A 13,498-nucleotide genomic window follows, 5' to 3' on the forward strand; every position below is an offset into this window, starting at 1 on the left:
ATTTCCCGATGCCAAGCTTGAAAAAGTGTGTAACGCTTTAATCTATTTATAGCCACAGAGCACTTTACACGAAGAGCATAGAAATAAATGCGAATAACAAATTAATAATGTTTTCGTACTTTCCGTTTTGTCCATATGGTGGGTGATGGTTGTTCCTGTGTGTAATCTATTGGATTGCTTTCTTCTTTTGTGTGAAATTGTCCTTCCATTTGTAGAAGCTAGTGCTTTCAATGGAAACCATAGTCTATGATCGAAAACCATGTGAGTTTTTCTTTTTTAAATCTATATGTATCTCTCTCTCATTTTCAGTCTTTTCTCCTCCAATCTGCTCGTCTATATAGAGACTATTATTTCTATTGAAAGGGAATTGAATAGAAAAAAAAAAAAAAACGGAAAAGTAAAATTGACTATCAAAGTTTGCCAAAAAAAACAAACATATCTGGTCCTGCTGGTTGCAGTACAACTGCAGATGCCGTTTACTGTCCAAAGAGTTGAGCCAAAGCTCTTGAAGCTCTAAGCATGTACATTGAACAAAGCGCTCAGTCTGGAAGAGGTCCAAGCTAATGTTCATATTGAACACTGCTGTTTCCAATGTGTCGGACACTTCGGACCCTTGATTTCGACAATGTCGTGGAAGCTCTCTCACAACTCCGTACTGTGCAATGGGAATGCTCTCGAACTCCCTTCGACACTCCCACAGGATTCCTGTGTTGCTACCCATTTAGAGTCATCGCTTCAGCTCCAGCGATCGTTTCCACCCGAGTGCCGCGTTGAGGCTGGTGGGTGGCGTATCCGGGTCTGCAGATACCGTTAGATCGTCTAAGACAGCGGTTCTCAACCTTTTAAGCTCGGCGACCCCTTTTTACAATCCCCCACTCTGCCGCAACCCCCCCCCTCCACACACACATACACATACAGCAATAGAAGAATAGACAAAAACAATCCATGTTTTTTATGGTCTTAGGCGACCCCTGGCAAATTCTCAATCGACCCCCAAGGGGGTCGCGATCCACAGGTTGAGAACCCCTGGTCTAAGAGTTGAGCCGAAGGCTCTTCGAGCTCAAAGTTTGAAAAAATATCTGTTTGAGCGTCAAACAGTAAAAAAAAAAAAAAAGCTTGCCTAAACCACCGTTCTGTCTGGAAGAGACCTAAGTCAATGCCTATATAAAGCATTGCTATTTCCGACAAAACTGGCCTCTGGACGCATGGGCTAGACATGGCCAAAGGACCGAGTTTACCGGGAGTCTCCGCCATTTTCCTATTTTATATCAAGCTAACCATGAGGTAACTCGCCATTAATGTAACGGTCCCTTGAGGAACGGCGCATGGATTATCGACAGGGTCGTGAGAGCTCTATTTCAAATCCGTCCCTGCAATGGGTCCACTCTCGCGTACCCTTGAACACTCCCACGGGAGTTTTGTTTTGCCATTCATTTAGCCAAGTTACCCCCTCAAGTAACCCTTTCAACGGGTGCCACGTTGAGGCAGAACAGCGTACCCGGGTCTGCAAATACCTAAAAGTTTAATTGTCTGCAGATACCTAAAAGTTAAATTGTCTGCAGATACCTAAAAGTTTAATTGTCTGCAGATACCTAAAAGTTTAATTGTCCTTGTTGTTTCCCATTCATTAACCCCCTCGACCCCATCCTCCGACTGGGCGTTCTCTCAAACATTATAATATTACATCTATTTAAACGAAACAAAGATTGATCCTATGGTTTCCCTTCTGTAAGCCTACAATCAGGAGACACAACTCTAGTAAATATCTAATCAGCTCGACCACTTTCCCTTCAGCACCCCTACATTTCGGGCCGGCGCGTCTATTTGATACATGACCTCTGACCCCAGCCACAAATGACCTCTGATTGGTTGAGCGAGGGAGATTGATTTTCTTGTGCCTTCCATCTTAGAGATGAGAAACGCGTCGGTGCGCGTGCGTCTACCGAGGTAATGTGAACGTAATTCTGTTGTTCCCTCCGAGTCGTAGAAGAAATAATCCTCCCCCAACAAAGAGTTACACCCTCAGACTTTCATAATTTAGACTACAAAAATGGAATTCTTTTCTTATTCTTCTTTACATTCTCTTGGTCTTTCATTTTCGGTAGCTGTTTGATGATGCAAAAAGCAGCATTCATAAATGCCAATAGACTATATCTATCTATCTATCTCTCTCTCTATATATATATATAGTTCGTCCATCGTCGTTCGATGATGACCACTTTTGTCATCCAGGGGGCTGAGGGCTTTGCACTGGGGATTCGTGCCTCCTCATGTGGCTGGTGCAGGGGCGGACTGGCTATGTGGGCATTTGGGCAAATGCCCGGTGGGCCGGTACCCAAATGGGCCGATAGGGCCACCGAAATGACCTGACCGAAGTCACTATGGCACATATCAAGTTGTTAAAGGTCTTATAATATTCTTATTATATTATTATTATTATTATAATAAAAGGCCCTCTGAGCGTCGTGTTAAAAAAAATCTTTCACAGACATTACAGTGTAATACTCTTTTAATCGAACACATTTTTCCGAAAATAAAATGTAGAATGTAGACAGTGCTACTAGCAGGCTTCATCTTTTTAGGGCCTACATAATTGCTGATTTAAAAAGACGCTATATTGCTTATTAAGATATAGAGTTCACTGTATGCATGCATATCGATACATTATCAAACTTAACAATTTTTAAGGACCGATACACCTAGAAATGGATGCCCATCACATGATTGAGAATTTGTGGGCCGAATTTTATAGAAATGCCCGGGCCAATTTTGCCCCCCAGTCCGCCCCTGGGCTGGTGAGACCTATGTGAGCCCGGAATGTTAGGCTGACCACTGGGCAGAAATAAACTGAATCTATTTCTAGTGTCATTAAGTAGGTTGAGCAATTGGTTAGGGTAACCAGACAAAGCAATGTTTGTTTTTAAATTTAGGCTTGTGGCGTCTCAGACTAGCTGTGTCTCATTCCATCATCTTCACTATATCACCTTCATATGTTGGATTAACGGGGCACCACACTTGATCTAACAACTATCTTTACAAATATTATATCAACTCACTCTGTTTGGTAAAATGTTTTTACACGTTATTTCTCCCACACCAAATCTCGGATCAAGCTGAAATTTTGCACAATTATTTCTTTTACAAGTCTCCTCAGGAATCAATACAAAAAATAATAAAAAACAAGTTAACCAATTGTTAATTAACTATTGGTAATTATTTTGTTTTGTATCACGAACAAGAGAAAGACATTTTACTTGACTGGAGTGGTGGTATAAACTGAATTAGTTTCCATTATAGGTCGCCGCTCTAAACTGAAACAACAATATACAACTATACAATCCTCTCATAAGTACCCCAGTAGCAGAGTGGTTAGCATGTCTGCCCGAGGAGGCGTTAGCCATGTGTTCGAATCAGGTCGTTCTCCCCATATATCTCGTTCTTTTTCCCCTCCCCTTGCCCAGCTGGTCCAGACAAGTGATAGGATCATAGCGTAGCGAGAAAGCGATAGGATCATAGCGTAGCGAGAAAGTGATAGGATCATAGCGTAGCGAGAAAGTGATAGGATCATAGCGTAGTGAGAAATCTAAAAGAATGAAATAGCGCTAAACAATAAACAATTGGTACAAATATTATTAATCCCAGATTTATTGTTGTTGGTCTACATCTATTACAAACAAACAAAAAAATCACAAGACTGATCCAAACTGATTGATACAACTACATTTCGAAGGAGCTTTGTGTTTTAAAAAAAGTTTGTTTTTCTTGTTCTCATTTCCACTCTTATATATATCTTATATAATAATACAGACGTTACTTCAAAAAAGAAGATGATTACGTCCTACGCGTCATGCACTCTGTCTTTTGCCAGTCTGCCCCCCCCCCCCTCTTTTCCGTGATACTTCTTACAGCAGAAAAATTTCTTGCAAGGGATCTTGGTGTTGTACGGTCTTGTGTTTTCTTTTTACAGAGGTCAGTCAGAGGGTCTTCATGGAGTCTGATAGCCATTGCGATCCCATTTCATATTTCCAGTTGTTGTTTTTTTCATATCGGAAGCGTTTTCAACTGGCTAAGTATGGAAGAATTTGGCTTGGCTAACTATGAAGGGGGCTCGAGGTTCGACACCCGACTCGAGCAGAGTTGTTTACTGAGCGCCTTCTCCCAGATACCCCTTCTCCCCCACTGGTCCACAAAATAAGATTGGAACATAGTGCTGTGAGCATGCTATAAGCATGAAAATAGCACTGTATAAAAATTATATATATATATATATATATATATATATATATATATATATATATATATATATATATATATATATATATATATATATATATACATGTAAAAAGTTTCCCTTTCAGACCTTGTGATCTATAGGGCAGATGATGTAAAGGTAATCTGTTTCTGTGGCCCACGGTTAACGAGGGTGTCATGTGGTCAGCACAACGACCAACCGCCTTTACTTTTCCCCAACTAATGTTAGGTATCCATTAGAGCTGGGTGGACTCAGAGGTGCCCAAAGATCCCGAAATTAAAATACCAGTCTTTACCATGATTTGAACCCGGGGCCCTCGGTTCAGAAGCCAAGTGCTTTACCGCTAAACCACCATGCATCCGAATACATGTAATCAATGCATTCAATTACAAAGCTAAATCAAAAACAACAGATTGACCATTGTGTCACACTACACTATACAAACTACACCAGATCTACTTTTTTTAGCGGTTCTCAACTGATGTGACAATCTGAGGAATATAATGTTCTTTATGCTGGTCACGTAGCTTTAAAACATTTTAGATCTAAGAAGATGACACAATCTGGACATTTATAAAGAACTTTGCTACTTTTCATTGTAAAACAATTAACGTACATGTACTCAAAAATAGTGAATACTTATAGTCCACTGGCTACTGTCCATGATCACGTGGTTGCCTTGTGCACATCGCTCCCAAGCTGGAAGATCTTATCGTCTGCTAACAGCGGAAATGATGCGGTAAAGGCGATTATCGCCCCTGTGAGAATTCAAGACAAATGAGAGAGAGAGAGAGAGAGAGAGGCATTGAAGATTCAACAGAATGATTATTTTTACGCCAAAAGTCAAAATGAAAACAAGAATGACTTCCCTTGTTTTGCATTATTTAAAGTTTACATTTGTTCCATCCTACAGCCGCAGACTTCCCCTCCCACCTCCCTTTCTTTTCTGCTATCACTGTTCAAATATTTATCAATGTCTGTACACACAAAAACAAAATCCCATACATCCACACACTGCTGGTGCACCCGCACACCCACACATTCCTAATATTTGGTCACGTGTGTTCATGAACTTAAAGTCTTTGCCAAAATTAGACTTAAAGAAAGACCTTCTCAAACCACAAACAGCAAAAACACAACACAATGATGAAAGCAAAAATAGATTCTTATACTTAGTGTACAAATAGTGTACAAACAGTGTACAAACCGACTGAAACAAACAATTTTTCTAGCTCTTGTTTTAGAAAATATTGACCGGTATTATTGGCGTCAATGTAGCCCGCTGTAGCCGAACTGAATATCTACTTAGCAAGTGTGTAAATACAATCTCTGAATGTCGTCAGGAAGACGAGGAGAAATGTGTGTGAATAGACACATCAATTTGATTTGGGGAGATGAAATTCTAAGCAAGTTTTTAGCCTGTCTTGTTTTTCTCCTCTGGAAGCTAAATCTATTTTTGTCTTGCCTGGTTACATTCCAACAGATCGTTATGAAAACCTCACAATTCTAGATTACAGTACATCTAATTTGTACCATGCAGTACGCACATTTGTACAATTCAGATAAAACAGTTTATAGTCATTTTGTTTTGTTATTTTAAGTTTCTAAATATTTTCTTGTAAATTATGAATGACAGTAAATTGCGGCCATTTTTTTAATATATTTTAATTGAAGAAAAGATGAACTGATCTTAGTCATAATTGGTTATAAATAAAGGGCAAGGCAACAATTAGTTTGAACTTTGCTTTCTGTCTTTATCTCCTCATTCCCGGGCATGCTACCCCGCCTCATAGTGGCGCCCGGGTGGAAACGATTGTAAGAGGAAACGATTATGCTAAAGGGTAGCAAAACAAGACTCCCGTGGGGGTGCCTAAGGGGTGCGAGAGCATCCTTGTTGCACTGTGCGGAGTTGTAAAAAAGCTCCCACAACCTTGTCACAATCCAGGCGCTGTTCCTCAAGGGGCTGTTACATAAATGGCGTGTCCCGCACAGTTAGCCTGGTATAGAAAAGGAAAATGGCGGGAGTCTTAGTGTACGCGGTCTCTTGCCGCGAGTCTGACCCACCCGTCAGACAGAACAGTGTACACTGTTCTCATTCAGGCCGGTGAAAGGGAGCTCTTGTTCACTTTTGCTGGCCTAGAGTTCCAAGAGCCGAAGGCTCAACTCTACCTGACAGTTTAAGAAGAAAAAGAAGAAGAATCTCCTCATTCATTCTCTGATGAGTGGAGAATTTGACAACATAATGTCGAAATCATAGGATAATGCAGACTTTGCTAGTAGCAAAACATTAGACTATCTATCTATCTATCTATCTATCTATCTATCTATCTATCTATCTATCTATCTATCTATCTATCTATCTATCTATCTATCTGTCTGTCTGTCTGTCTGTCTGTCTGTCTGTCTGTCTGTCTGTCTGTCTATCTATCTATCTATCTATCTATCTATCTATCTATCTATCTATCTATCTATCTATCTATCTATCTAATGTAATCTAATCTAATCTAGCTAGCTAGCTATCTGTTCGTCTGTCTAGCTATTTATTTATCAATATATTTATCTGTCAACTTGATCACTATACTCCTATAAAATAAAACTTTAAATTTAAATTATATTTCTTTTTGTACATAGAAAATCAAGAATCATTTGTTTAGTCTTAGCATAGTTTACTTGTTGAAGTTAAATGCAAAATATCAGAAAACACAAGAGACCTATTTATTGGAAACTACGTAACAGAAGAATATAGAAACAATGGACAAGACAAAAACATCTCTATAAACCAAATCTATCCTGACGTAGCGTCTTCCCCAACCTCCTCCCATCCCCGACTCAATCTACAAGTAAGGATTTCTTTACTTTTGCTTTATTAGTCGATGAAAAAGTTCGTAAATCTATGACGAATGACATTTTCCCGCCGGGCGCTGTCACATTTCTACGTCTGTTGGTTGGTCCACTTCCGAGAAAGGGCTGTATCTATTGCACTAAGCTTGAAATTATAAATACGGGAATCTCTGGTGCTGCAGTATTGTCTGTTCCGGGTAGAGTCGATAGAGTCCATTTTTACAAAACCTATATCAACTCTGTCTGTTTGATCAATTTGTAACTTTGCACAATTATTCATTGGTATGGACAAGACATGAATCATAAAAAAAAACTTTACCAATTAGTCAATTAATTAGTGGTTATTAATTATTTTATTTGATACCAACAAGGGAAATTAATCCTTCTGCATTCATAGGTACGGCTCAATATGTAGGGTTTTGTCCCTTAGATCGTTGTGGAGGTCATTGGTATCTGTTCTCGGATCAACTAGAAACTTGAAACACTTATTGATTGTTTATTGTACATAACGAAATAGAAATCAATTAAGGAGCTAATAAATCGATCAATTTATTGGTAATTAAATATTGGCTTTGATATCGAATAATGGAAGTAACCTCTACATTATTAAGAAATATAAATGTAAGTGCGGAGTTATTTGCCTTAGATTTTTTTTTTTAAAGAATTTTTTTTTATTTCGCCTCCTTTTTTCCTTGAGTACTTTTCCCGCCCCCTAACCTATGTGTAATTGTCTTACTATGTCTCTTGAACTTTAGAGATCGTATTTGTAGGTACTGGTTTTATTAGTAAGTTGTTCTGTTAGGGCTATGTGTGTGCATATTGAGTTTCGAATCTATGTCAGATAAGTCTAACGCTCTTCCATGTTGGTTTGACTCATTTTAATTATTTATCAGGCAATCATGATCTTTCAATGAGACATATTTGACACTGTTTACTTTGTCTATTTATCTTCCACAAATATTCCTCTATTCTGCTTGCAAATTCATGGGTTCAATATCCTGTGTAGGTGAGTGAAGTGGACGCGGTTTTCGAAAACGGCTCAAACAATTTTCCTAGAAGTTTGACTGGATGTATATCATTGGGAAAAGAATTACTAGCTGTTAGGCCACACCGGTAAAACTCTAGGTTGACCGTTAAAATTTGTCAAGTTTAAAAAAATAAATATTTAAATTTGGCAAGAAGACAAGAAAATATTCATCTTGAATTGAACAGAATCTACGTCTTCGGGTATTTCCGCATGTAGGCATTATTCCTTCAAGAGTTTAGGCAGGAACATTTTGCTCAGAGTCTAATAAGTCAAGATCTAGATGCAGAAAATGTTTATTAAAAATACACTCTTACGAAACAGCCACCCGCTTCATAAAAGGAGGAATATTCTTTTTAAAAATATTTTTTTTTGTTTATTATTTTACCTTTTTTTTCCAGATGTATTTTAAATCTCTCTTCCGCTATTACTTCTTACAAAACATTTCTGTAGTTTGAGGCTTCAAGAATGTAAACTTGGTCTTAAAAATCAAAAGGCCAGAGAAAGATCGGATTAGTCTGTTTTCAATTGAATATGATTATCTTCAATTTATTTTCAAAGGTGTTTCTAAACTTTTCTGTTTGTGGCACAATTATCAACATGGATTAAGTGTTTAGTTTAGATGTTGTTGTTTTTTTGTGTCTATGAAAGTGGAGTAACTCAAAACGTATTTAAAATGTATATGGCTAGAGTAATCTCCCTCGAGATTGTGTATTGAATACGAAATCTCCCAAGCTATCTCTTTTCCCCCCCCCCTCCCAAGCACTACGTCTCACGAAAAAAAAAACAAGAAAAAGTAAACGCAAATGTCACCTGTTATTATTTAGCTTGTAGAAGGAGAACTAAACACTTTCACGTTTGAAACGACAAATTCTTTATTTTTCCACTCGATCTTTTCTTTAATTTGTCCCAATATGTTTTCACACGGCTGAAACACAAATATTTAAAAGCGCAAATGAATACCTCCGTCGTTAGTGGAAACGAATAAATAGCACCATTTTGCAAGTAGTTAGCTATTGTAGACACTTGAGCTCACAGCTCACACCATTTTGCACGTAGTTAGCTATTGTAGACACTTGAGCTCACAGCTCACACCCTTTTGCACGTAGTTAGCTATTGTAGACACTTGAGCTCACAGCTCACACCATTTTGCACGTAGTTAGCTATTGTAGACACTTGAGCTCACAGCTCACACCATTTTGCACGTAGTTAGCTATTTTAGACACTTGAGCTCACAGCTCACACCATTTTACACGTAGTTAGCTATTGTAGACACTCGAGCTCACAGCTCACACCATTTTGCACGAAGTTAGCTATTGTAGACACTTGAGCTCACAGCTCACACCATTTTGCACGTAGTTAGCTATTGTAGACACTTGAGCTCACAGCTCACACCATTTTGCACGTAGTTAGCTATTGTAGACACTTGAGCTCACAGCTCACACCATTTTGCACGTAGTTAGCTATTGTAGACACTTGAGCTCACAGCTCACACCATTTTACACGTAGTTAGCTATTGTAGACACTCGAGCTCACAGCTCACACCATTTTGCACGAAGTTAGCTATTGTAGACACTTGAGCTCACAGCTCACACCATTTTGCACGTAGTTAGCTATTGTAGACACTTGAGCTCACAGCTCACACCATTTTGCACGTAGTTAGATATTGTAGACACTTGAGCTCACAGCTCACACCATTTTGCACGTAGTTAGCTATTGTAGACACTCGAGCTCACAGCTTACACCATTTTGCACGTAGTTAGCTATTGTAGACACTTGAGCTCACAGCTCACACCATTTTACACGTAGTTAGCTATTGTAGACACTCGAGCTCACAGCTCACACCATTTTGCACGAAGTTAGCTATTGTAGACACTTGAGCTCACAGCTCACACCATTTTGCACGTAGTTAGCTATTGTAGACACTTGAGCTCACAGCTCACACCATTTTGCACGTAGTTAGCTATTGTAGACACTTGAGCTCACAGCTCACACCATTTTGCACGAAGTTAGCTATTGTAGACACTCGAGCTCACAGCTCACACCATTTTGCACGTAGTTAGATATTGTAGACACTTGAGCTCACAGCTCACACCATTTTGCACGAAGTTAGCTATTGTAGACACTCGAGCTCACAGCTCACACAATTTTGCGCGTAGTTAGCTATTGTAGACACTTGAGCTCACAGCTCACACCATTTTGCACGTAGTTAGCTATTGTAGACACTCGAGCTCACAGCTCACACCATTTTTTTTCTCATTTTTTAACCACCCACCCCTTTAGAGGATGGTAACCGATCGGTTTATTCCGAACATCTATTATTTCATCAATTATTTTGTGTCTGCTTGTATTTATGTTTGGAATTTATTTCAATGTATGTTTTGATTCGCAACTTTTCTGCTTCTCTATTTTTACAATGGGTAAATACATTACTTTCTGTTGTTTAGATAAAGTATATATATAGATGACGTCAAACGACCCTCTCCGATACTTTCCTTCCTTCTAGACCCCTCGCCTCTCAGAATAACATCCACACTAACGTGATCCCTCGCCTCTCAGACAAACATCCACACTAGCGTGATCCCTCGCCTCTCAGACAAACATCCACACTAGCGTGATCCCTCGCCTCTCAGACAAACATCCACACTAGCGTGATCCCTCACCTCTCAGACAAACATCCACACTAGCGTGATCCCTCGCCTCTCAGACAAGCATCCACACTAGCGTGACCCCTCGCCTCTCAGACAAACATCCACACTAGCGTGATCCCTCGCCTCTCAGACAAACATCCACACTAGCGTGATCCCTCGCCTCTCAGACAAACATCCACACTAGCGTGACCCCTCGCCTCTCAGACAAACATCCACACTAGCGTGACCCCTCGCCTCTCAGACAAACATCCACACTAGCGTGACCCCTCGCCTCTCAGACAAACATCCACACTAGCGTGACCCCTCGCCTCTCAGACAAACATCCACACTAGCGTGATCCCTCGCCTCTCAGACAAACATCCACACTAGCGTGATCCCTCGCCTCTCAGACAAACATCCACACTAGCGTGATCCCTCGCCTCTCAGACAAACATCCACACTAGCGTGATCCCTCGCCTCTCAGACAAACAACCACACTAGCGTGATCCCTCGCCTCTCAGACAAACAACCACACTAGCGTGATCCCTCGCCTCTCAGACAAACATCCACACTAGCGTGACCCCTCGCCTCTCAGACAAACAACCACACTAGCGTGATCCCTCGCCTCTCAGACAAACAACCACACTAGCGTGATCCCTCGCCTCTCAGACAAACATCCACACTAGCGTGACCCCTTGCCTCTCAAACAAACATCCACACTAGCGTGACCCCTTGCCTCTCAAACAAACATCCACACTAGCGTGATCCCTCGCCTCTCAGACAAACATCCACACTAGCGTGATCCCTTGCCTCTCAGACAAACATCCACACTAGCGTGACCCCTTGCCTCTCAAACAAACATCCACACTAGCGTGATCCCTTGCCTCTCAAACAAACATCCACACTAGCGTGACCCCTTGCCTCTCAAACAAACATCCACACTAGCGTGATCCCTTGCCTCTCAAACAAACATCCACACTAGCGTGACCCCTTGCCTCTCAAACAAACATCCACACTAGCGTGACCCCTTGCCTCTCAAACAAACATCCACACTAGCGTGATCCCTCGCCTCTCAGACAAACATCCACACTAGCGTGACCCCTCGCCTCTCAAACAAACATCGACACTAGCGTGATCCCACGCCTCTCAGACAAACATCCACACTAGCGTGATCCCACGCCTCTCAGACAAACATCCACACTAGCGTGATCCCTCACTATTCACTTTCAGATGAACATCCACATTAGCGTGACCCCTTCACTCTTAGATGAACATCCAAACTAGCGTGACCCCTTGCCTCTCAGATGAATATCCACACTAGTGTGACCCCTTGCCTCTCATCAGATGAACATCCACACTAGTGTGACCCCTTGCCTCTCAGACAAACTTCCACACTAACGTGACCTCTCTCTCCTCTCAAAGATAAAAAAAGTTTCTGTAGGTAAAAAAAAAAGATAACCTCCTATTTTTACCAAGCCTATATCAACTCACTTTGTTTGTCTGTATGGTAAAAAGTGTGTACACATTATTTCTCCAACGCCCATTCTCAGTTCAAATTGAAACTTTGTACAATTATTCATGGGTATAGACAAGAGAAAGAAGGTTGACAGATCTTGTGTAGTGCCCCAGCGGTCCAGCAGACCAAAAGATAGGTGAAATGGAATATGAAGTTAAATGTGAACCTGGCCTAACTGATGTCTTATAACGAGTATCTAATTGATCTAATTGTTTTGTAAAGGGTCAATCTCTTATTTAAATCCTCAAGAAAATTATTTTTTATCCAAAAATCTAAAACCGTTTGCATAAATGTGTTAAAATATGGTACTTAGTTATCTCCCTTACTAAGGAGCCTCCCATGTTTGTTACTATTAATAGTGAATAATTGAGAAAGTGGTGTATTTTTATGAAAAAACTGCTTGCATAAGTAATTTAAAAAATTAGATTTTTTCGCTTTCAGTAAAGAAAAAAAGTAGCCGTTGCATCAGAACTGGTCTAAAATATTATGATGTCGGATTTTTACTATCTTTTCTAGTTTACGATATCTAAACGGGACAGACGGACTGACAGACCGACAGAAATTCCACAGAAAACTTGCTGGGGCCGCTAAAAATTAACCAATTAGTCAATTAATTAGCAATTAATGTTATTTTGTTTGATACCAACAAGGAAAATTATTTACTTTAGTCCCATTAAAAAATTGCTATTTCTCTCACACGTATTCTCCGATCAGGTTGATACTTTAAACGGTTATTTTTCTTAACATAGCATAATGTAACAAAACGTGTACTAATTATTCAATTAATAATTGGTAATTAATTATTTTATTCGATATCGAATAAGGGAAATAACTTATACATTATAGATAGATATAGTTGTAAGGGAGGAGTTCTTCCCCTAAGACAAGCTTTATTTATTTTTTTTTTTAATAAAAAAATGATTTATTTAGTTTGCTTGTTGTGGTTTAGAAATATCTGCTTACCGTTTCCATACTAATGTGTCTGTGTGTACATTGTACGGGCCTCATGTTATCCCAAAAATGAAAAGAACAAATAATAATAGAAAAATGTTTAATAAATGAACCATAATAGGAAAGAACAGAAGGGAAAATACATTAACTTCAACTGCTTTTAATTAGTAGATCTAACGCTGCAAGGCGTAGAATCCACCATGACATTTGAGGATGTTTCTTAATACCAAGACCTTTACTATATACGTGTACTGAGGCTTAGCCAAACAAATCTGAATAGTAGT

This window comes from Biomphalaria glabrata, chromosome 11, assembly GCF_947242115.1.
Source record: "Biomphalaria glabrata chromosome 11, xgBioGlab47.1, whole genome shotgun sequence".
Taxonomy (NCBI): domain Eukaryota; kingdom Metazoa; phylum Mollusca; class Gastropoda; family Planorbidae; genus Biomphalaria; species Biomphalaria glabrata.